The 24,419-nt window shown below is 45.9% G+C and overlaps 1 protein-coding gene across 4 annotated transcripts in view; it reads right to left on the reverse strand.

Moving 5' to 3' along the window:
- The window catches only part of SYN3 (synapsin III), a 481,477-nt gene extending 457,058 nt beyond the window's left edge, over window positions 1–24,419 (reverse strand). The window contains exons 1-2 of one of the 4 annotated variants that reach the window (XM_034644234.1): window positions 24,322–24,419; window positions 6,199–6,360 (exon numbers count right to left, since the gene is read on the reverse strand). The gene's annotated coding sequence lies outside the window, so the exon portion shown is untranslated. Of the gene's footprint in view, window positions 1–6,198; window positions 6,361–18,673; window positions 19,036–24,321 lie in introns of those variants that run through there. The other 3 variants (XM_034644235.1, XM_019802056.2, XM_034644236.1) reach the window with 3 other exon arrangements.

Consider the following 24,419-nt stretch of genomic DNA (forward strand, 5'->3'; position numbering starts at 1 on the left):
AAAAATATGCATGTACATGAGCATTTACATCAAACAAGTTCAAGTTTTTAACCTAAAATTATAAAGCAACTATAACCCACAAAATAACCACAGGATTTATTTACAGATAGAATTTATAAAGCTTTCCATGCAGAACCAGATAAGATTGGGACACAAGCTTAGTGTTACCTGACAGTCACACTGGCTTGTCTCTGATTGAGCCAGACCTTCATCTGAGGGTCATGACAAAAATCTAAAAAGAGGCCCTTGATCACTTGAGGTCTGGAGCCAAATGGCCATCTTGGGCTCCCTCTGTGATTGCTGCCCATGATGGGCCCTTCAAATAAATAAAGGTGACTTTTAGCAATGTTACCTTATTAAAAAATAAACCATATGTACTTTGGGGGTATGTTTCACAATATTATTTCCAGAGGTTTTCATTGTAAACTGGGGCCAGAGAGCTCCCCACTTTGGTGATCATCTGGAATGCAGGCCCCTCTGGGCAAGCCCCACTCTCAAGGGCGAACAGCTCTGCTTCCGTCACCACTTCATATTCACTCCAGTCAGGCTCAACTCCCAAACATACCTCTTTGATTCTCCTGCTGCTGCTTCTCCAGTGTTCCATGGATTCTGTCTCTAAATGACTCTGGCTTCCAATCTCATCTCCCTCCTCCCTGCAGTGCCAGGCCACCCTCATCTCTCTCAGGTGCAAGTGTGACAGCCTACATACCTGTTTCCACTTCTAGCCCCTTGCCTACATGGAAGCCAACTGACCTCTTGGACTAGACATGATCATGCCACCTCCTGCAGAAAATTTTTCTGTGGTTGCCATTGCCTCCAAGATAAGGTCATTCACATTCAGGCTGGAAACTCCAGCCCTCTCACCTCCAGCTTGGATCAGACCACTCCTGCCCCCCCCCCTTTCCTTTCTCTGGCTTGGTCTTATCTGTTAACTCACTCTTTAGGATGCCTTCCCTGATCCTCTGCTCCATATGTGCTAACCATAGGGCTCCCTGAACATGGCAGGTCCATCTCAAGGACAGCTCTCCCCCAAGCAGTGACCTCTGCCTGGCACAGCCTTCTCTGCACATCATGGTTAAGTATCCCCTTCCTTCAGCGCTCATCTCCTGCACCACTCATTCGGGACGGCTTTCCTGACCATCCCCAGCATGTTCCAGGCTGGGTAAGAGGGGTGTTCCATTGTTTTTGGAAACCACTCTTGGGTTTCTTTCCATCAGAGATTGATTGCTCTATTGGCTTACAAGTCTCAAACTCCATTATGCACCCATATCACCTGGAGCTCCTAACAATACAAATTCCCAGGCTTTACCCTCAGAGGCTCTGATTTTGCAGGCTGGAAAAATAGCCCAGAATGTGCATTTAACAAGCTCTCCAAATGATCCAAATGATTTGCTGCGGTTGGTATACGTGCCACATTTTGAGAAATACTTCTCTGAACCAGAATCTCCAAAATGGGAAGTGCATCCCCGAGGGTTTTTCAAAATGATGCACTGGAGTGCAGGAAAAAAAAAATATTTGAACTTCTTATTTCCAGATTTTCAATCTAAATTCTTTTTTGTGTGTACACTTATGGTTATAGTATATTAGTAAAGTACTCATGATTTATACATAGATGAACACACCTACGTTGGGATGGGCAATTTTATAGTTTGAATTATTAGTTACAATTTTGTACTCCTCCCAGAATCTACACAGTTTGTCAAGTGACTTTGCAGTTCTTTCCACTAGAAGCTGAGTGACTCCTTGCCCACTGACTTTGGGCTCAGCCATGTGACTAGTTTTGGCTGATGTGACAGTACACCAGCTCTGAGCCCTAGACCTGCGAGACACCATGTGTTTCCACTTGCCCTCTGGTACCTCTGCCAATGCCCTGAGATCATGTCCCATGGATCCAAGGAGGAACAGAGACACTTGGAGAAGACCTAGACTCAAGCAGGACCTTAGAGCTGCCTAGACAAGTCCAACCAAGATCAGTCAGCTCCCAGTCAACTGGAAGATGCATGAGCAAAAAAAATGCTTATCATCTACACCACTGAGTTTGTGATTGTCATAGAAGTGGCTCCTAATACAGCAATGACTGGCTTAGGTCTCAAGATCACTGAGGGCAGAGTCTGTGTTTCAGCTCTGTATCCACAGCACCTTGAACAACCTCAGTAGATAACAGAATTAATTGATTGATTGATTGATTCTCTATTTCCTGAGAAAATTCTAATCCATACTCTCTATGGCCCTGTTTGAAAGGATTTAGGATTAACTCACTTTTCTAAAACCAACTATAAGGGCTGGGGCTTCTTGGGTCCCCAAATCACCTTTTCTGCCAGTCACGTGCTGAGCTTGTCCAAGGGTACCCAAGGCTCTTGTATAATCCTGAGGTTAACATACCACTGCCCATTACCCCTAACATTAAATCTCTGAGTGACCCAAGGGCTGACCTTGCTTAGGTTTTTTCTTTTCTGTGGTCAGTTGGGCTCTCTGGTTCACTAGCCGCCAGTAATCCAGCAAGACTACAGTATCCAATCTCTGCCTTGAATCAATGACTGGGGTCCTGGAGCCCTCCTTCAAGGACTGGCCCTGCTGGGGTCGTGTTCCCCCAGGGGTGACTACTTCCCAACTCCTGGAAGAACATCTGCAAATGCTAGAGCTATGGCTGCCATGCCCATCTACCTGGTTAGAAACCCAAGTGCTAGCCACTTCCAGGTTCAGAGCTGTGAATGCTCTGCTCCCTCAATCCCTGCCAATGAAAACACAGAAAACCTCTCTGTCCTGATTTTGTCGAGAAAACCTGGCTATTGTATACAATGGGAAAACTTAGTATCCAAGGGAACATCCAAATCTCTGGAAACATCACTGTGGGTCTGTGTTCCCCAATGCGTATGCCCTTGGAGCAGCACCTGCCTGAAGGTCCTCTTGCCCACACCTCATTCTGCAGCAACAGACCCAGAAAAAGAACATTTGGATTATCTCTATATGAAGTCAGGAAGTTTTGAGGTTTGGGAATGCCAGTGGGGTGCAGAGTGTGGTTCGGAGCAGGGGAATGCAGGAGGGAATCACCCTTGACGATTCCCTCAGCAGAGCTCCTGGTGCCTCATCTTGCATGTGGGCCTGCTCAGAAAATGCAAGTGGGGCATCATCAGCTCCATTGTTTTTGTCTTTGTCCCATTTATAAAGAGTGCTTCCAAGGAGGTTCCTTCTTAGAATCTGGGCTTTCTTTCTTTTCCTCTTCCCTCTATCTCTTCTTCTTTCCTTCTTTTCTTCCTTCCTAATTCTTTGTCTTCTATTTCTCCATTAAATCAGAGCTGCTTTTTCAGGAACTAATTTTGAATTTGAAAGGGACTTGGAAGTTGATACTATTTCTTTAATCCATACAGAACTCCCTTCTATAGGGTCTGCAATGTAAAACTAACTGCTATCATTTACTTAGCATCTATGAAATGCCAAACACTGTGCTATCGTGAGCAGGATGGATAGACAGATAGATAGATCGATTGGTCGATCGATCGATCGATCCTGCTCAGGAAGTGCCATCACCCCCACTTTATAGAGGAAGAAACTGAGAACTAGAGATGATAAGTAATTTACATGGTCACTCAACTTGTGAATCATCGTTACAGTCCTGTCAGGCATTGTTCTAAGCACCAGACACACATTAACTCATGCCATCCTTCCTCTAGCGTATGAGGTAGGTGTGCTATTATCATCTGCACATTACAGTTGTGGACACTGAGGCCCAAAGTTACCCTGCTAAGTGGCAGAGCTTCAATTCAAAACCAGGCAACCTGGCTCCACTGGGCATGATACTAATCACTAGGCAGCACTGCCCCTCCATGGTATTAGGATTCAAACCCAGGGCTTTCTGGGGCCAGGCCCTATTGATTTTCTCTCACAGCATGGTACCTTGGGCCTCCGTAAGCCTGGAATCTGGCTTCTTGGGTGCCATAAACATAGCTTAGCTCTACAGAGCTGCTCAGAGTTCCTGGTCATCTACACCCTGGCCCCCACACAATGGTTTCACATCTCTGTTCCCTCTGCCTGCCATGACTTTCCCTTTGCTCTCCTATGTTTCTTAGCTGGTTACTTCTTTTTTTTTTTATTTTAAAGATTTTATTTATTTGATAGAGATAGAGACAGCCAGCGAGAGAGGGAACACAAGCAGGGGGAGTGGGAGAGGAAGAAGCAGGCTCATGGTGGAGGAGCCTGATGCGGGGCTCGATCCCACCACGCCGGGACCACGCCCTGAGCTGAAGGCAGACGCTTAACCGCTGTGCCACCCAGGCGCCCCTTAGCTGGTTACTTCTGACGCAGCTCATTCCCTTCTCCCTTAGGGAGGCTTCCCTGACTATTCTCACCAACCAATAGAGATTAAGAGAGCTGCTCTGTGTCCCTGCAAAGCCCTGTGCACACCTGTCCCTGTGGTTTTGGGGGAGGGACCATGTCTGGCTATGGACTCACTGAGTTAGAGACAGTAGCAGGCACAGCTGGGAACCCAGAGTCAAGGAGAGATGCCAGCATTGCCAAGGTCCAGGAACCAGACATGGTGTTTCCTTCTGTCAGATCAGAAAACACACAGAACCAAGTAAGTAATCTTCTTCCTAGAGACACAGGAGCCTTTTGAGAGGCTCACTTGGGCAAAGGAAGAAGGACTGAAATGAGGGGAAACACCAGCTTTACCTGGAACACCTGAATGAAGCTACTGACAAGTGAGAAAGAAAGAGACAGAGACACAGAGAGACACAAACACATACAGACACAAAGAGAGACAGGGAGAGATAGACACACATACACAGATACAGAGAGACATAAAGAGAGACAGGGAGAGATAGAGAGACAAAGAAGCACACAGAGAGAGACAGGGAGACAGAGAAGGACAGAGAGAGAGACACAGAGAGAGACATACAGAGACACAGAGAGGCAGGGAGAAATAGAGAGATGCAGAGAGACAGGGAGAGACAGAGACAGAAAGATAAAGAGACAGAGAAAGAGAGGCAGGGAAACAGAGACAGAGGACATAGAGACAGAGAGAGCGAGAGAGAGAGACAGGGAGACAGAGAGAGACAGAAGTAGAGAAAGAGAGAGAGAGAGAGAGGGAGAGAGCACACCTCTGAGGAGAGCAGACTGAGTACTGCACATACAATCCTATCACCTTCAGGTGTCCGCAGCCTCCTGCCTAAGCTTGGCAGGCAGATGGCCAGCCTGGCACTGCTTCTGGCAGGCAGGTGCCACCCTAATGAGTAATTTAGCAAGTTTACTCTGGAGAGCAGCAAAAGCACGCTATTAGACATCTTAAATTTAACACGTCCCAAACAGAACTCCATATCCTGCCATCTCCACCACCCCAAACTGCCCTCTTTTCATCTTCCAATCTCAGTAAATACCACATTTGGTTGTTTAAGATAGAAATGTGGGGAGATCCCACAATTCTTCCCTCTCCAGCTGTCCCCCACAGGCCATCATCAACCCTCCTCCCTAACACAGCCTCTGAGTGCATCTATTTCTTCCACCTCCACGGCCACCACCAGGGTCTGAGCCGCTGACATCCTCACCTGGACCCACAAGGAAGCTCCCCTCTGCCCTCTCGGCCCTCCTGTACCTTGCACCTGCTCCCCTGCCATGGTCCCCACTGTGGTCTGGATGGCATTCAAGCTTCTTTCACAGCCTGCAGGGGGCGGGGGGGGAACACACATCATCTAGACTCCCTTCCCTTCCCTTCACTCATTGTCTACGTCCAAACTAAACTGGCCCTTCTATTTCTCAAACAAGCTGGCCTCACTCTCCAGCACCCCTGCCCCACTGCCCTCAGGCCTCAGCACTTGCTCTTCCCTCTGCCTGGTATGTTCTTCCCTCTGTCTTCCCCTTGCTCCTTCCTTGTCATTCAGGTCCCATCTCCAATGTCACTTCCTCCATGTCCTTCCCTGACCGCTCCATTTAATGTTGACCCTAGTGTCCTTCACCAACCACAGTAGGCCCCACTTATCCACGGGGGATATGTTCTCAGACACCCCATGGGTGCCCGAAACTGCGGATGGTACCGAACCCTCTCTGTGCTGTTTTCTTCCTATGAGAAAGTTTAATTTACAGATGATGCACTATAAGAGATTAGCAACAATAGCTAATAATAAAATAAAGCAATTATTACCATATACTGTAATAATAGTTATATTAATGTGGTCTCTCCCTCAGAATATCTTGTGCTGTACTCACCCTTCTCGTGATGATGTGAGATGGTAAAATGCCTACGTGATGAGATGAAGTGAGGTGGATGACGGGGGTATGGGGACGCAGCGTAAAGGCTGCTATGACCTTCTGACGATACCCCGAGGCAGCATCTGCTTCCAGGTGGAGGTTGACCACAGGTAGCTGAACCTGCGGGAAGTGAAACCACGGATAAGGGGGGCCCACTGTGCATCTTCTTCCATTATCCAGCAGGAGTTTCCTGATATTAAGAATAGGTTCACGTCCTGCCAGATTCCCCTGTGACCCTGGCCACTCCATCCTCATCCTGGCACCACACACAGCACTTGGACGCAGAACTGGCACACTGGGAACTCAGGAAGCATCTGGTGAAGAACTCCAGGGGGGCGTGGGCTGTGCCCTGGCAGAGACTGTTACCTGGTGGGGCTGGACCTGGAGGGGACCCCTGTGAAACACACAGAACTATACAGTGTGGCAGCTGATGGGGAGATGGGGATGACGATGGGGAGACGATGCACAAAGGAAGTGACTTGTCCAGGGCCACTCAATGAAGTAGAGGCCAGGCCAGGCCCAGAACTCAGGTCTCCTGAGTCTTCAGCTAGTGTTTTTTTTCTGACTCCAAAATTACCACAATTAAAATACAAGATTCTCTGGATGTCAGTGCATAGTTGCTAGACATACACTTCACTCCCTCCAGACAGGGAGCACTTTTCTCTTAAAGAGCAGAAAGTAATAGCTACCATGCGGCCCACTGCTCACTAGCACTGAGCTCATGACAAGTATCATCTCATTAATCCTCACAGACCCCTGTAAAGCGAATACTACCATTAACCCCACTTTACAGATGAGAAACTGAGGCTGAAGGGGGTGAAGTGACCTGCAGAGCAGGTACATGGCAAAATTCAGTTTTGCCTCCACATCAGTTTAGTCCATCTCCAAATGCAGCCCTTCAACCACTGTGCCACCCTGGCTTGCTGGCCACCCTCCCCCCAACTCTCCTGGCACTAAACATCAGTGGGATACTCCCTGTAACCTGACACCTATTGGCAGCCCTGTGACAGACTCTGCAGTGCCCTTCACCTCAGAGAGCCTGAATCCAGGCACTGGTTCAGAAGGTTCTGGGAACAGCTCAGTAACGCAGGCTCAGCTACAATTATGGGGACACAGCTCCCTCTTGTAGGCTAGGAAAGCTGGCAGCCTCACCGTTCGTGCAAAGGGGCAGGTGTGGGCAAGGCTAGCATACGTATTTCCACTAAAGGACGGGGGTGGTGACCAACACCACTGGCCCACTGTGTGAACCTAACAATAGTGATGATGGTGATAATAGTAATACTAGTAACAGTAATAATAGCACCTAATATTTATATAATGTTTCCTATGTGCTAGGTAGTGTTTTAAGCCCTGTTCATATATTAAACCAATTAGTCCTAACAGTAATCCCTTGTTATTTTTCACTTTACATACAGAGGAAACTGAGGCCCAGAAAGGTAGAGTACAAGTTCCACAGTTGCCACCACGATTCTTTGTGGGGTAAGGACTCAACTCAGATGGTTTGGACTCCACTCTATCCCTAGGCATCCCCAAGGCAAGTCAGCCCTCTGCCCATCGGCTTCTTTGCTTATCTGTAAAATGAAGGGTTCAGACCTGAGGAACTCTGTGGCATATCTTTGATTCTTACTTTCAGAGGCAAGAACCAGACACAGAAAAGTGGTTTTCTCTCTCTCCCTTCCTTTATCCTGATACCTAATAATATTTTTCAGACTATATTAATAACAACATTGCCTGAATTCTTGCTACATGCCAGGCACTCCACTAAGCACATTACCTGCACTCCCTCCTGTACTAGCAATCCTAGGAAGAAGGTTCTAGTACTCTCATTGAGAGCTAAAGCATCTGACGCTCAGAAAGGTTCAGTAACTTGCCCAAGGTAACACATGGAGGAAGTGGAGAACTCTAACCACGTTTGTCTGACTCCAGAGTCTAGGCCATTTGCTGCAGGCTTTGCCTGTTTATTTCCCCTCCTCCCTCTTCCTGCAGCAGCTGAGCTCGAGCGCAGGGAAGGTGTTATCGGTACCCTGGGCTACCACTGTGCAGAGAACATGCTTAATGGATTGATAAAGAAACAAATGAGTTAGTAGTTGAAAAGAAGGAAAGAAGGGTGAAGAAAAAGAAAGATCTAAGAAGAAAATGAGGATGGAAGAAAGAAGAAGAAAAAAGAAGGGGGGGTGGATGAATAAAATAATGAAACTGAATAAAGAAAAAAAGACCAAGAAAACAGAAGACTCAGACAATGAAAAAAGGAATAGATTAGAGGAATGCCAACCTATGCTGGGCCCTCGCTCACTCCCCTGCTCAGCAGTGGCTTGCTGCCCCCAGACCGTCCCCCAACAGCAGCCTTGGGAAGTAGCTAGCCTTAGCCAAGCGGCAGTAATGCCCCCTCAGGCAGGCACCATGATACCAATGGTTGATGACAGGCGACAGGCAGAAGGAAGCGCCCACGGGAAGCAGAGCTTTCATATCCTAGATTTCCACCCAAAGATCCCCAGCAGCTGCTGCTGACTCCTTCCGGAGAGCAGCCTTCTCCTCTGTCACTCGCAGGCAAGGAAGGGCTTTTTCACAGCCTGGATGGGAATGGCGGCTTTGGCAGCCGCCTCCTCTAGCCCCCGCAGAAAACAACCATTTCTGTTGTGCTCACCGGTAAAACTGCTGAAAAAAAGCCAGACTCGCCTTCACACCCATCAATTTTCACCTCCATTATTTCTTTAAAGCATAAAAAGCTTCTCTCAGATCCTTTCCTGGGGATTGGGACCTGCGTAGGGACAGAATCCTTCCCAAGATGCATGGAAACTTCCAAGGACCACAGAACCTGGTATGACACTGGGCCTCGGGGATCTCCTGTCCTCTTTACTGAAAAGGCTGTTCTGGGACTTTTGCCTCCCTGCTCCCAAGGGCCCACGACTCAGTTCTGCAGAGCCTGCAACAGCACAGTAGAGAGCCCTAGTCAGGAAATCCTGTTTCAAAACCCCCTGGTGCACCTTCCAGGGCCCTTTTCTTTGCTGATGCCCCACCAGAATCATCCCCCCAAGATTATGAATATATACCATACAATGAGCATTTTCAATGTGACAGGCTCAGCACTAAGCAAGAAGCATCTCTTCCCATCCTCACAGCAGTCCTGGGAGATAAACGTCACCAATCCCATTTTAGGGATAAGGAAATCCATGGTCAGGGAGGTGAAATAATATGTCTAAGGTCACCCAGCCAGTATGGTATGGAGCTAGGATTCAAATTTAGGTCTGCCTTTCCCCAAAGGTCGTGTTCAAAGTTGTTATACCATGATGCCTCTAGATAGGTATTTTAGTCTCTATATTTGTGTATTTAGGATACCATTCCCTTTCCCCTTTTAGCTCTTTATTCAAATGTTACCTTTTAAAAAATTGCAGCCCCTCCTTCAACACCCCACTCCCCCTTCCCTCTTTTCTCTGTAATACCCACTACCATGTAACATATATCTTACCTTTGTAGCGTCTCCTTTCTCTGCTCCCTCCAACTTGAATGTGATTCCCCAGAGGACAGGAATTATGTTGTTTTTCACTGTCATATCTCAAGCACTAACCAGAAGGGGTTGGCACATAATAAACATTTAAAAGATTTTTGTGAATCAAAGAAATTTGGTGAATCCATCTCTTGCATTGCCAATGGTTTCTTAGATGTCTCTAATTATAAGCTTTTTGAGGACAGGGATCATATCAAATTCACCTTCAGACAGCCCCATAGCAGAGAAAAGGTAGTTATTCTGGGCGTGGGGCTCAATAAAAGGGAAGCTGTGACACTCGCTTCATCTCTCTCAACTTCTAGCTCAGTCATGCATAATCTCTTGCGTGGACCACTGCAGAACCTTCCTTCCTGGTCCCCCTGCATACAATTAGGTCTCCTTCAAATGTTCCACAGCATAGACTGTCGGAAACATTCTTTAAAAACAAAAATCTGACCACATCACTTAAACACGGCAGCTGCTCCTTGACGTCAGCCCAAGGCCTTTCATGCAGCACCGAGGCCCTTTCTGATCTGTGCCAGCTTTGTCTCCAGCTTCTTCTGGAACCATTACAATCACTAGTACATACCTGCTTACCTGCCATGTGGTCTTACACCTTTGCACATGCTGTTCCTGCCTCTTGGAATAGCAACCAATTTTATTCTTCTCTAAGCCCCCCCCCCCCCCCCCCCGNCTGGATTAGTGAACTCCATTCATCTTTCGAAACTCAGCTCTAGGCTCAGGAAACCTCCCTAGAACTGCTGCTCTCCCTTTTCCAAGGGAACTTCAAAACTCTCTCCCAGATCACACTGTACTCCTTCTGCACTGTCTGGAGGTCTCTTGCATAGCAAATTCAACTACCCAACTGCTATGGACTGAATGTTTGTGTCCCCCACAAGTTCCTATGTTGGACCCTTAATCCCCAGTATGATGGTAGTTGGAGATGAGGTCTCTGGGAGATAAACAGGTCATGAAGAGACAAACAGAGTCACATCCTCTTTCCCTGCTTTCCACGATGTCAGGACACAGTAAAAAGATGGCCATCTGTGAACCAGGAAGGCCCTTACCAGAACCCAATACACTGACACCCTGATCCTAGACTTCACAGCTTCTAGAACTGTGAGAAACAAATATCTGTTGTTTAAGCACCCAGTCTACAGAAATCTGTTATAGCAGAATAGTTGACAACCTTGAAATAAGGTGGGAAAGGCCTCCAGACCCACCAGTCTACAGCACCTCTCTCTGAACTTTACAAAAAAAGGACAAAAGCCCATTAGTCAGAGCCTATTGATTCTTCCTTAGGAAACAATGCACGTATTTTGGTCGTTTGCCTTCCCTGACTTCAGCCAAAGAGACGTGGTAAATCAGAAAGAATTTTGCTGGAGGAAAATACACTAGCTGCTTGAAGACAGGTTTAGAAGAACTCTAAAACATAATAACCTGGGGCCATTTAGTACACAGGCAAACAGTTCCACATATAACAACAACTTTTAGGAGCATCACGATGCTACAATCAATACCTTATGTTGCTATTTCAAAACTCATAGCTGATATACCATATTGTTATTAACTAGACAAGAAAGAATAAAAATAGTAGGTTTTAACCCAAAAGCTAAAACCAAAAAAGAAAAATCTTTTAACATTAAAGAATATTACTGAGATAGTCCCTACAGGGAATAACCCGTGAATGCCACACAACAGTAACTGGGCTGCAGTAAGGTACAGTGTGTGTGTGACTGCTGCCACTCCGGCTTCTTGATCCCTCTCATCCTCCACAGATGCCTCTAGAGGGCGTACGCGACGTAACAGTTAAAAGCCTGGGCTCTGCGAGATGCCCTTCAACAGATGACTGGATTAAGAAGCTGTGGTCCATATATACAATGGAATATTACTCAGCTATCAGAAAGAACGAATTCTCAACATTTGCTGCAACATGGACGGCACTGGAGGAGATAATGCTAAGTGAAATAAGTCAAGCAGAGAAAGACAATTATCATATGATTTCTCTCATCTATGGAACATAAGAACTAGGATGATCGGTAGGGGAAGAAAGGGATAAAGAAAAGGGGGGTAATCAGAACGGGGAATGAAACATGAGAGACTATGGACTATGAGAAACAAACTGAAGACTTCGGGGGAGGGTGGGGAAATGGGATAGACTGGTGATGGGTAGTAAGGAGGGCACGTATTGCATGGTGCACTGGGTGTTATACGCAACTAATGAAGCATCAAACTTTACATCGGAATCCGGGGATGTACTGTATGGTGACTAACATAATATAAAAAAAAAAGCCTGGGCTCTGAAATCAAAACTCCCTGGGTTAATATGCCAGTTCTTCTACTTTGTAGCATTGTGCCCTTGAGCCAACTCATTCATCTTTCACTATCTCGGTTGCTCATCATAAAACAGAAACAACCGTTCCACCTCATCCATAGGCTTGTTGAGAGAATTAAATGGGTTAATCCATGTAAAGTGCTTTGAACTATGCCTGGCACACAGTGAGTAGTAGTTACACCACAGGAAGATGTGGCTCAGCATCCTTGGGAAGTAGGCAAGATCATGTGTGAATTGGAGATGCAGAGTCTGTAAGCTTCGAGGAAGGCCCAAAGTGGTCCTAGGGACAGGGCATCCTTCCGCAAACCTCTGCACACAGTATAGCCGGCTAATTCTCTCCTCAAAGGCACTTGGTCACATGAGACTTTGAAAGCACAACAGCCACTCTGCACACCGAGCATTGGACTGCCTGGTACATTTCACCACAGCGGGCCCCTTGTTAGTACCTGGGGAGCTGCTGGGTGGTGGCAACCACTTTAGACTCATTGAGCACAGGGAGTCCCATGACTCATCACTAACTCCGAGACATGCGCTCTCTGGTCAACAGTCATCATCATCACCCCACCTACACTACTCTAGGATCCAGCCAGTCTCTCTCACTCTTGCAAGCTTTTGCTTTTGCTCTTCCCTCACAAAAGCTATACCATGCCTGGCTGCCCTTTCCACAGCTTTCTCCAAGTCAGAATTCCCACTGAACACTGAAAATCGACCTCAGACATCACCTCTTCTCTGAAGTCCCCTCAGTTCCCCCATGGGTTTCTCATAATGGTCAACCAATCACCTACACAGAATGATTTGTGGTGTTACTAACCATAGGCCTCTTACTCTTGGGGCAGGAGCATAGCCAGCTGCATTTTTAATAACCTTCTCCCCTGATTCTTACAGACACTGAAGTTTGAGAGTGGCAGTCCAGAGAGCTGGCCTCGAAAATCTTACACTTAGTAAATTTTCTATCACCTGTGCTCCCCCAGTTCTTTTCACATGACCTCTGTGAGCACAGAGGTTGTATTCCAGGTGAACTGCTTACAGTAAGTCTCCTCTTACTAGACTGAGAGCTTCTTGAGAGCAGACACCATACCTGAATTATATTTAAATTCTTAGCTCCTCCAGCACTGTGGTCATCCTTGACACTTCTTTCCCCTCACATTCCGCATTCCACCCATCATCACTCCTTATGGACTACTGCAATGGTCTGCTGCTGATCCTTCTGCTTCCACCACTCCCCACTACAGCTTTCCTCCCACACAGAATTCAGAATGATTCCTTAAAAACAAGTTAAATATTTATAGATCACATATTCGAGAAAACACTGATACAGAAGATATAAAGAATACTCAAAACTTAGCAGTAAAAAACACAAAAGCAATTTAAAAAATGGGTAACAGACATGAACAGACAACTCACTAAAGACAATATAAGGATGGCAAATAAACATGTGAAAAGATATTCAGTATCATTGGCTACTAGGTAAATGGAAATTAAAACCATGAAAATATACAATTAAACTACTGGAATAGCTAAAATAAAAAATACTGACAATGACACGTGCTGACAAGAATGCAGGGTAAGTGGAACTTTCACACATCACTGATGAAAATGCAAAACTGTAAAGCCACACTGGAAATCGTTTGTCAGTTTCTTATAAAGTTAAATGTAAATTTATTGTTATGTCCCAGCAATCCAACAGTTGGGTATTTACCCTAGAGACCCAAAAATGTGAGTTCATACAAAAACCTGAGCACAAATGTTTATAGCAGCTCTATTCATAACTGCCAAAACCTGGAAACAACCCAATTGTCCTTCAAGGGTAAATGAGTGGACAAACTGTGGTATGTCCACACAATGGAATTCAAGCCAGCAATAAAAATGAGCAAACTATTGACACCTGCAACAACACGGATGAATCTCAAAGGCACTGTGCCCAGGGAAAGAAGCCAGCCTCAGAAGGTTATATACTGTATGATTCCACTGACATCACATCCTAAGAAAGACAAAACGGTCGTGATGGAAAGTAGAGTTGTTGTTGCCAAATGTTAGAGATGGGGAGTTTGTGACTGGAAAGGGGCATTAGGAAGGAAGTTTCTGGGTGTTGAAACTGTTCTGTGTCCTCATGATGATGTTGGTACTTCCATGAATCCACACGTGTGCCTACACATGTGGTGAAAGTCATAGAACTAAACAACAAAACAATATCAACTTTACCATTTGGCAATTTAAAAAATAAAACCAATTAAAAGAATAAGTCAAACCATGTAACCTCCTTACTCAAAACCTCTAGTTAAGAGTAGATTCCAAATCTCTCTCTACAGCTCATGAGTCCCTACCAGACTTGGTTTTGGGTACCTCTCTAGTTACACCTTCTCAAACTCTCTCCCTGCTGAAATAGCAACTCCTCAAAGACCTTTAATGGACTTTTCTATAAGGGCCTCTTCCTATGCCCTTACACATTTATTTTTCTTCACAGCCCTTGCCACTTAACTGACATACCACACCGTAACTGTTTTGTGGTTATTTTCAATTCCCCCATCAGAACATAAGATCCACAAAGGTAGGGATCTCATCTGTATTGTTCATTGATCTACCCCCAGCACCTAGGACGCTGCCTATCACAGTATAAGAACTCCATAAATATTTGTTAAATGGATGAATACATAAGCCCAAGGGATGAAAATTCAATGATGAAATCCCCAATGCTTTGAATTTGGAGCCATACTTTGGCTTCTGTAGCACCCCTCAAATAGCCTGCCCACTTGGCCCCTGAGTACACATCCCAGCCCAGAATATTTAAATCAGCTACTGGGGTTTTAAAAATGTACTGGGCACATTTCCCTTGTGAGTGCAGCTTTCTGATGTTTGGTTAGGTGACTGCCATGAAGATGAGCTAGGAGGGGACAAGGCTGCAAGCAAATGCGTTCTTAGAATAATGTCACATGAGGTTTCCTGAAAGTTTGTACAAAACTATAAAGAAATGCTACTAATGTGGGCAAGAAGTTTGAGGTGAGAGTGAAGGGGAAAAAAAAATTCAACACCTCTCTGTAGCCATTTATAGAACACCTACTCTATATATGTTCAGATACTCTCTAAAGGTTCTCATTTAAGCCCCCAGCCACCCTTCAAGGTCTTCACAAGTGAAAAAAAAAAAAAAACCACATGGAGAGGTTAAGTAACATGGCCAATGACACACAATGATAGGTAATGGCTAATGTTTTGAATTCAGGTCTGTGAAGCTTCCAAACTCATTCTTTTTCCACTTTGGATTTTAGAAACAGTATTCAGGGGCAAGAGGGTAAACACTGTGCAGAGAAGCCAAATAAAACAGGCTTCACATATGAAATGCCAGCCTGGATACAGGTGGTCAGGTTCTTCTCTAAAATTTTTCAAAGACCAGCATAGAGACGTATGCTAAAACAAGATGCTTATTTCCTTTCAGTAAAATTATACAGAGCATCTACTGTAACAGCTCCTGGGTTCGAAGTTTCCACATATATTATCTCACATATATTAATTTTCATTATCATTCAAAACAAACTGTTAAACACATTTAATGGTATTAGAGACTGTATATCCAAACAGAATAGCATTATACTTACAAGCAAGCAAGGACACTTGAGAATTCTCCATCCCCTACCCCATGCAAGTGAGAAATCTTATAGTACCTTAAAGACGGAACAGTAGGAAGACCCAAACAACTACAGATAGGTTTTATGTTGCTACTTCTCTTAGTCTAAATCAGTGTTTTACACGCTAGTTAGCATATGAATTACCGTTCAGGGTTGCATACACAAAACCACATGTAATATAATTTTCTGGCAATTAAAATATTTTCAATGGTTATTTTGGCTATAAATGATTTCCACCCCATACTATGGCTTTGGACCCTAAAGACTAAGATGCAGCTCTGCTATACTCCATTTATTTCTGCTTGGTAGCTCATCAAGAAATCTTGGGTCTACAAGGAGCATTAAAACTACCAAGTGCTACTCTTTGTGGGGCAGTAATCCCTGAGGGTTACTACCCTCTTCTGATGACAAGGGTGTGGAAGGTGGACTTACTCATTAGACAGCTCCCACCATCAGTACACTTTTCCTCTATTTATCTGCTATCTGCTCCCCTCCAACTTTCACCCATTGCTGTTAGCTTTGCTCTTCAGTCCTGCAGAAAAATTATAACCCCTCTTTCCTATGATAATCATTAGGACGTTTGAAGCCTGGTGTTAAGATGATTCTTTCTTAATGTTATGGTGATCAAGGAAGGAGTCAAGTATCTGCATTGAGGTTTTTAATAATTACTTGATGGTTTTTATTTCTGGGTGTACATCTCAGCACATCTAAGATATTGACACCCACCTCCCCATTAGGCAGCTCCACTGATTAAGTTCCACATGCAGCTTAGTTGGAAAGACAAAGAACAGAGACCAAATGTCATGCAGCAAGTATTCTTATAGTGGTATAAATTAGGTGCCAGCCACACAAGGAGAAAAAGGAGCAGTGTCGTACCCAGCTCATCCACTAAGAAAGATCGCTGACCTGTGAGTTAGACTCCCATGAAATACAGCTTGCATCGTGAGGCTCCTGAAAGAAACTGACCAGGTCTCATACTCAGCTTGCTTACCATCCTCCTTTCACGTTTCAGACACCTGCCACAATGCCAAGTGCAGATTCAATGATTCTTACTTCAAGCCTTTGGCACTTCAAAGGGCCTGATGAGAATAGACAACGGTGATAATAGCTAAATTCAAATGATCCCAAATTTCTCAGATGAAAGGTATTTTAAAAAAACTCATTAATAACAATATACCCTCAAACACCTACATCAAGGAGTCTTGGTCTCCATCCATGCCATCTACTGACTCACTGAGTGACAGGGAACACGTCACCTAACTTCTCTAGACTTCCATTTTCTCAGCTATAAATTGAGGGGCCTGGTCCAAAGGACCATAAGGTCCCTTTCAGACCCAGGGTCCCCTACTTTTCTGCTGTCCCAGATATTAAACTGGGTAGTCCACATTAATCTGGCTGAACAAGTCAATCTTAAAATCAGTGCTTGATTTGTAGTAGAAAGAAGAGCATGCATGAAAGCAAAGGTAGGTAAGGATTCCAGCTCCAGCCCTTCCATTATCCCGACATGTACCACCATCCCAGTATGGTCACAGGCACAAATACCAGTCTCAAAGTCTACTGTATGATGATCTTGGGTAATTTCATATCTGTAGAATGGGGTTAATTCCATCTACTCCCAGAGCTACTGAGGGAGTGAAATTGAGTTAAACATGTGTACAGCCCTGCACTTAGAGGACTCATGCTGCACGCTCCTTTGTTCAAAGATTCTTTACCTATCCAACCCAATTAATCAACAGCCTCAGATTACCAACGCTTTTTGCAATCCAAAGCACAGACAGCCAGAGCTAAGAGGGCTTTAAAAGTCAGCTAGTCCAACTCCCTCCTTCCCCCGTGATTGACAAATGCAGAAAACAAGGCTCAGAGAGGCACACCGACTTGCCGAAGAGCCCATATGCTCCTCAGCAGCAAAGCCTGACCCAGAATACAGGGCAGCAGAAGCCAAGGGTCATACAAGACACAGAGAGAACGCTTTGCAAGCTCTACTCTCCCTAAAGAAATTGGTAACTCTCCACACACAACTAAATTCTGAAAAATAAAAATAATAAAACTTTTTATTTATGTATTTTTTGGAGTGTTGAAAGAGGGAAGTGTTCCAAGCATCAGAGCTTGTCTGTAAAAGGCAGACTTTCTTGAATTACCTATGAAATGAAGGTCAGAGTTTCTTATCGTCAGCCTTTTCCAGTTATTCTGCTCCTCTCTCCCCATCCCAACCCGTTTCTACTTTTTTTTTTTTTTTTTTTTTTCAATTTACACCTTGAGGCTGATGTGCTTGCATTAGGACCTCTTTGGGGAAGGTGAGAAGTTTCAGGCTGGGGCAATAACAACGCATGCCCCACTAAAAATACACCAGAAAACTGTCATAGCTAAGCTATCCAATAATGCAAAAATAATCCTTCTCCCACCTTAGGAGCCACAGCATGGGGCAATTAGAAAAGCCAAATTCATTAAGGCGCACTGATAACTCAAGGATCAGGAAACCAAAGGTCCCCTCAAAGGACACGATTAAAATCCCTGAGACCATTCAGGTGTTTCTGGAGAAACCTCAGCCCAGAGTCTACCAAGGGCTACTCGGCCGAGTGGGAGCACTAAAGAGAGAGTCCAGACAATATGAGGAGGGGCCTCGGTTATAGCTGGCTCCAGGGAGACACTCCTCACCTGAAACTTCCCTGTTGCCCAAGATTCCCGGAGCAAAGCATTTATCTACAGAAATCATTTGACAGAAAGCTACACCAAGAGCATGCCTGTTTATAGCTTCTGGTCAGCACACTCCCCGGTCAGCACACTCCCCGGCCAGTGGTCCAATCCTCACACCATACACTTGAGCAAACAGACCCAAAGAAGGAAACCGTCCTGCCCAAGCTCACACTACATGCCAGGGCTATGGGATGGAGCCTATGCTTGACCTTCAGTCTGGAGCTGTTCCCTCTCTCTAGACCTCCAGTCTAGAGCTCCTCTCTGCTAGGCCCACTCCCTTTTCCAAAACCCTGGGCTCACCTCCCGGTTCTGAGGATCCCGCCAGGTTGAACAATGCTCAGAAGCAGGTGGCAGTTTAGCAATTCATCCAGTGGGACATTTGTAGGCCAGAGCAGCGAGGGCTATGCCCGTCCCCAGTGGCAAGGAGAGACTGCCGCGTGGAACTTTGAAAGGGTTCTCTCTTCCCTAAAGGATCCTGATCCTCCTCCTCCTCCTCCCCTTCTCCCTCCTCCTCCTCTTCCTCTGTAGTACTACAGAGACATGTGCTCTGCTTGGGAGGAGGTAAGGAGGAAGAAGCAGCTGTTTATTGGAAGGAGAAGGGCAACAATCTGCTGAGCTGGGCTATACACTCACACCTAGCAGAAGAGGAATGGGGGAAAAAATAGCTCTATCTGCTGCCACAGAATTATTAACCCTTGGGCTCCAGCTTTGCTCCTCACACAGCTGAAGCAGCGAGAGAAACAATACACTTAACCAATGGAGTGCCAGCCAAAGACATTACATCATCGGTCAGCACTGTCATTGGCTAGTAATTCCTAGAAGGCAAAATTCTGCTTTTAGATGCTTAACCCTTTCATGTTCATCATAGCAATGACTCAAGTATGTGGTCAAGCCAATGGTCCCTGGACTTGCTTTTATCAGGATTATGTGGGCTGCTTTCTAAACATACAGAATGCTGTGCTGAATCCCGAACCATCAAAGCCTTCAGAAGGAAGATGTGTATCTGTATTTTAAATAGCGTACAGAGTGTGAGGACTTCTAGTCTTTTCAGAAACTCTTCCTCTCCGAAAGATAAAAGAGATATCATTTTTCTGAGCATTTATTATGTACCTAATACTTTACTGTGTCATTTCATTTATTTCCTACATTAAGCAATGCACATTACTGGTTCCATTCCACAGGTATAAAAAGTAAGGTTCAGAGAGAATAAGTCAATTGCTCACGAGATGGAGCCTGGCTTTGAAAACCAGGCTGTTTGCGCTCTATCTGGCTACCCCTCTGAAGCTCCCACTTGAAACCAAACTAAGCCACTTCTCTGCTTATTGCCTCCAGAGTTATAGAAACACATAAAACCCTCTCAGTAAGTCGGAAAATGCCAGTAACCTGTGAAGAACTGGGGAATGAAGAAAATGGCGAATTCCCATAGCAGGTGTTCAGGGATCATGAACCCTCCAGAGAATCATCTCTTTCTCAGGCTCCATCTTTCTGCTTCTGCTGAGAATCTCAGCTTAGCTGTCATTTTCTCCAGGAAGCCTCCTCCTCCTCCCAAACCTGGGGTAGATGCTCCTGCTTCAGGCTCCTAAGGTCCCCTGTATCAGTGGACTGCAGCTGCTGGTTTACTGCGTAAACTCCACAAATAGAGCCATTTCTACTTTCTCCACCAACATATGCCCAGCACAGTCCCTGCCACATGTGAGTACTCAGTCAGGAAGGGGAGAGGAGGAGGGGAGGGAAGGCCCTTGCTAAAGTTCTAAATGGCATCATGCTCAGATGGGAATGAATGGCAAAGCACTAGAAGCCAGAAGATGCAGATGAACAAAGTGTCTGACCTTGGGCAAGTTCATGTGGGGGCCAGGGGAGGGGGGTTAGTTTCCTCATCTGAAAATGAAGACAACAGCACCTCCCTCATAGATAGGTATGAAGATCAAATTAAAGAATGATCCAGACTGTGATATGCTCCTTTATACTGTCTCTCCCTAGATCTCATCCATTTTGTTGGCTGACATCTAAGTGCTGACAACTCCCATATTTATATCTCCAGCCCAGACCTCCCCCCAGGCTCCATGTGGATGTCTCATGGGTATCTCTAAGACAGCACGTGAATTCCACAACCTGCTCCCCACCCAGTCTCCTCCACTCTGTTAGTGGTGCTCCCACCCAACCAATCTTTTTTTTTTTTAATTTGGTAATTGAGATGAAATTCACAGAACATAAAATTAACCATTTTAAGTGTACAATTCAGTGGCATTTAGTACATTCATAATGTTGTGCAACTACCACCTCTATGTAGTTCTAAAACATTTTCATCAACTCAAAAGGAAACTGTTTACCCTTTAAGCAGTTATGCCTCATTTACCCTTTTTCCCCAAGTCCCAGGCAAACAGCAATCTGCTTTCTGTCTCTATAGATTTATCTACTCTAGACATTTTATATAAATGAAATCATACAACATGTGACCTTTTTTGTCTGTCTTCTTTCACTTAGCATGTTTTTGAGGTTCATTCACATTGTAGCATATAGGAGTACATCACTCCTTTTTATGGCTGAGTAATATTCTACTGTCAGTATATACTACATTTTGTTTATCCATTCACCTGTTGATGGACATTTGGCATCCCCCCAATCTTAAACCATAAACCTACAGGTCACCCTTGATTCTTCCCTTTTCTCTATTCCCAACATTTAATGTATCAGCAAGACCTTGTCCATTTTACAACCAAATATAACTCTAATCCTTCTACTTTTCTCCAATACCACTGCTGTTCTGTACCCAAGACACCAACATCTCTCTCACATAACTCTGAATTTGTGACAAAATCCCATTCCTCTCCCTCCATTTTTCACTTGGTAGCTATATAAACCAGATCATCCATTAACTCTAGCAATACTTACTGAACGCTTTTCTTCATGGAGCTTGCCCTCCTAGAGGCATCACAGACAACGAACAAATATATGTTACAACCTTAAGTCATTATTAGACTTAAAATCCCTCAGTGACCTTTCACTGCACTTTGAATAAAATCCAAGCTCAGCATGGCCTTCCAAGGACCCATCTACTTCTCCAAATTCATCTCAGGCTGTTCCCCAATCACACTGTGCTCCATTCCTCCACCTCATGATCCTTGAACAAGCTGCTCTCTCTGCCTCTTGATCTTGGCATTGCTTGGCACTGCTGGGTCCTTCTCATGCCTCAGATTTCAATATAAATATCACTCCTCAATATGACCTTCCCTAACTACTCTGTTAAGCAGATCCATGCTTCATTCATTTCACTCTTCAAGAAACCTGTGCTAATCACTGTGCTGGGATCTTGAGATAAAGCAATATGTGACCTCCTGAAGCCTTCAGTCTAATGGGGAGGACCACCACCGAGGAAATAAATAAAATGAAGGAACAAGTACTATGATAGGAGAGTAAAAGGGAGGGGACCTGCCTTACACAGGATGGTCCAAGGGGCCTTTCTGAGGAGGTTATACTAAAGCTGAGGAATGAGAAAGTCAATTGGGAAAAGGGACTATTACTCTCTATCACTTCCTGGCTATGCAATGGGATGCTCTATCTTTCAATGTTTGCTCCTGAAGAATCAAAGCATTTAATGTCTGTCTCTCCCCTGATAGACTCCACTGCACTCCCAGCACCTAGGACAGCACCCTGCCATTTAGGAAGCACTCAATGCACATTGTTGAATTAATAATTGATAAATAAATGAATTAATTAATCAAACCACCAATGAAATCACTTCATAGAGTGTAACAAATCATATTGTTTTGATTGCTGCTGTTGTTATTGCTATTATTTTATGGCAAAAGGACACATACTTTGTTGGGTTTCGGAAAAGACAGGGTTGACTATAAAACAAGAGTAAAAGTTCCCAACTCAGAACATTACTAGACAACTAGGAGAGAATGCATATAGATAATAGGCACTCAGTAATGGGAAATGGTAGTCATTGTGGCTATTATTATTATTAGAAGTCCTTTCCTCTAAAAAGCCTATTTACCCAACTCTAAATTCTCAATCCACTTTCAGATGCAGTCAAGAAGTTTAAAGGCGAGAGAAATGAACCCTTTTTAAATGCCTGTTCTGCACTGGATGCAGTGCCAACCAGTTTCTGTCAAGTTACATTTACTTCCCAAGGCCATCCTGCAGAGGTGGCTGCTGTGGTACAGCTCTCAATCCCCTTCCAAACAAGGCACTCCTTACTCCAGTGTGCACTGCTGCCAGGAGTGTTGGTTGAGTCCTTCTTCAGGAACTGTGTTGCTGAAGGGACAACCAAAGTTATGCCCCCCAACCTCTGCATCTACTAGCTGTTCAACATGGGGCTTCGAAGGCTTGGCCCCTATGCCTCAGGGGATCAACTGAGGCTTCTTTTGCACTGCATCACAGGTCCACTTCTCCCTCTGCCCAGTCCTGTTTTCTTCACCCCTCACCCCCTTGGACAGTGAAACCACTCCCCCAAAGTCCCCCTATACACAAACCTCAGAATCTCTGAGCCTTTTTCCAGGGAACCTGACCTAATAAAGGTAGTTATGATATTTCCTTTTAAATCAGAAAACTAAAATTCAGAAAGGTTGATTACAACCCCCAGGCACAGAGCTAAAGTGACTTTCTGGTCTGACTCCCAAGTGACACCTTGCTTTTTAACTACAGCCTCTAACAGCTAAGACTGTGCCTCTGTAAGACAGAAAGAGAAGGGAAGAGGTACCCTTCCCAATCCTCCAGGGTCCATCACTGATGACAAGGTTGATGTCAAACAATGTAAAATGTAAGAAACAATGTAAAAATGGCCCGCAGGTTGCAGAAGCAAGTGTCACGTGGGCGACATCTCCTGGCCCAAATCCATGCCCAGAGGCCAGGGAGCAGGGCTCCTGGGCCTTTGGGGTTGCCTTCTGGAACCAGAGTATTCACAGCCAAGTCTGAACAGCAACTACAACTTACCAGCTCTCTGCTGCTCCAGTCTCCATCCATTTTCCACAGAGCTGCCAGAGTGACCTGGTCACTGGCCAGAATTCCTCCACTGCACTCCATCCCAGGACAAAATTCGAGATAGTCTAAGGCTGCATTTTAAGGCCTGAGCGTGGTTTAGCCCCCTGCCATGCCGATAGCTCATTTCCCACCCCCAGTAAGCCCTGGTCCTACGTGTACTTGATGGACTTTTTCAGCTTCCTTACCCTCTCACAAGAAAAACCATCTGGAATTCCCGCTATCCCACCAGCCCTCCCCCTGCACCAGCTCTCGGTGGGGCTAACCCTACGATTCCTCCAGTCCCCACTCAGTGGTCACCTCCGCTCCGAAGCCCTCCCGGTTCCCTCACTCCCGCTTTCCACCTCGCGTCCCCTGTACTACAGTGTTCGGTAACTGTTCCTCCTACTGTCCTTCTTTGCCCCAAGATACCCTCCAAAGCCCGTCTTCGTGCGCCAGGGCTCAACACAGTGCCTGGCACACAACGGGGGAAGCCGGGTGAATGCTGAATAAACACACGGGGCGCGGTATCCAGGGCCAGTCTCCGCTCCGAGCTCGGCCAGGGAGCCGCTCGGAGATCTCCTCCTGCGCCTCAGGGCGGCTGGAAATAGGAAATGGTGTGACAAATCTGACTCCCTGCCCCAGGCCAACAGCTCCTGAGGGGTCTGAAGACCTGCGCCGAGCGGAGGTCCGGCCGGGAGCCAGCGTCCCGCGCCCCAGGCATTTCCCGCGCGGACCTGTCCTTCGCAGGGTCGGGCCCGGGCCGGGCTGCGGCAGCCTGTGGAGGGAGCGTGGCGCGGGGGCTCGTCGCCTCCCTCCCGGGCCCTCCGCGCGCCCGCATCCCGCGGGCACAGGGCCGGCGCGCCGGGGACGCGGCCGGGCGCGAGGACGCCACCAGCAGCCCCGTCTGAGGGGCCGAGGGCGGGAGGGGGCTCCCAGTTTCCGGAAACCCCACAAAGTCTACTTCGCGGCGGCGCTCCGCTTACCGTGCGAGCCTCCTGGAAACCGGCGCCCGGGGCGTGGGGGCGTGGAGAGGTAGGTTGCCTCAGCCGTGGCGCCCGCCTGCGGATGCGCTCCGGGTCCG

Source organism: Ailuropoda melanoleuca, chromosome 15 (assembly GCF_002007445.2).
Source record: "Ailuropoda melanoleuca isolate Jingjing chromosome 15, ASM200744v2, whole genome shotgun sequence".
In the NCBI taxonomy this organism is placed as follows: Eukaryota; Metazoa; Chordata; class Mammalia; order Carnivora; family Ursidae; genus Ailuropoda; species Ailuropoda melanoleuca.